The sequence below is a fragment of the Macadamia integrifolia genome, chromosome 9, assembly GCF_013358625.1.
Source record: "Macadamia integrifolia cultivar HAES 741 chromosome 9, SCU_Mint_v3, whole genome shotgun sequence".
NCBI lineage: Eukaryota > Viridiplantae > Streptophyta > Magnoliopsida > Proteales > Proteaceae > Macadamia > Macadamia integrifolia.
The window spans coordinates 17645859-17646064 of record NC_056565.1 but is presented as its reverse complement, the minus strand read 5'-3'; positions in this window follow the sequence as shown (position 1 = coordinate 17646064).

Genomic DNA, 206 nt, shown 5'->3' with positions numbered 1-206 from the left:
GAATTGGAATTGTTCATACCTTGCTCAGCCAATTCCCGTTCCTTCAGGTGCCCTTCTATTCATTGCTTCAACCATTTTGGCCTCAATCTTTGTTTCTGGCATCCAACCCATTCTAGAAGACTCTCCCTTTTCCAAAACTCCTTCCATTTTAGATAAGTAAGAAGAACAGAATGCATTGGGCGAGGGTTGATCCTCCTGAAAAAAAA